Below are 296 nucleotides of genomic sequence, written 5' to 3' on the forward strand. Positions count from 1 at the left end.
CCAACATGGGTGGGGTGTCGATAGGGATGGCAACGGGGCGGGGTTTGCAATCCCCGGCCCCAGCCCCGGTTTATACACACAGTCCCCGTCCCCGGCCCCGGCCCCGGCCCCGGTCAACTTTCGGTCAACCCCCGGTCAACCTTCGGTCAACCCCCGGTCAAATAAAAATTAATAAGTTTTTTCTAAGCATGATCAACATAACAACATAATTACATCATATCTAGTCTTGCCTAATAAAAATAATAAAATTGTAAAATTAACAATAATCCAAAGAAATGTAAAATTTAAAACAAGTG

The sequence above is a fragment of the Cynara cardunculus genome (assembly GCF_001531365.2).
Source record: "Cynara cardunculus var. scolymus isolate 2C chromosome LG 14, CcrdV1, whole genome shotgun sequence".
Classification (NCBI taxonomy): Eukaryota; Viridiplantae; Streptophyta; class Magnoliopsida; order Asterales; family Asteraceae; genus Cynara; species Cynara cardunculus.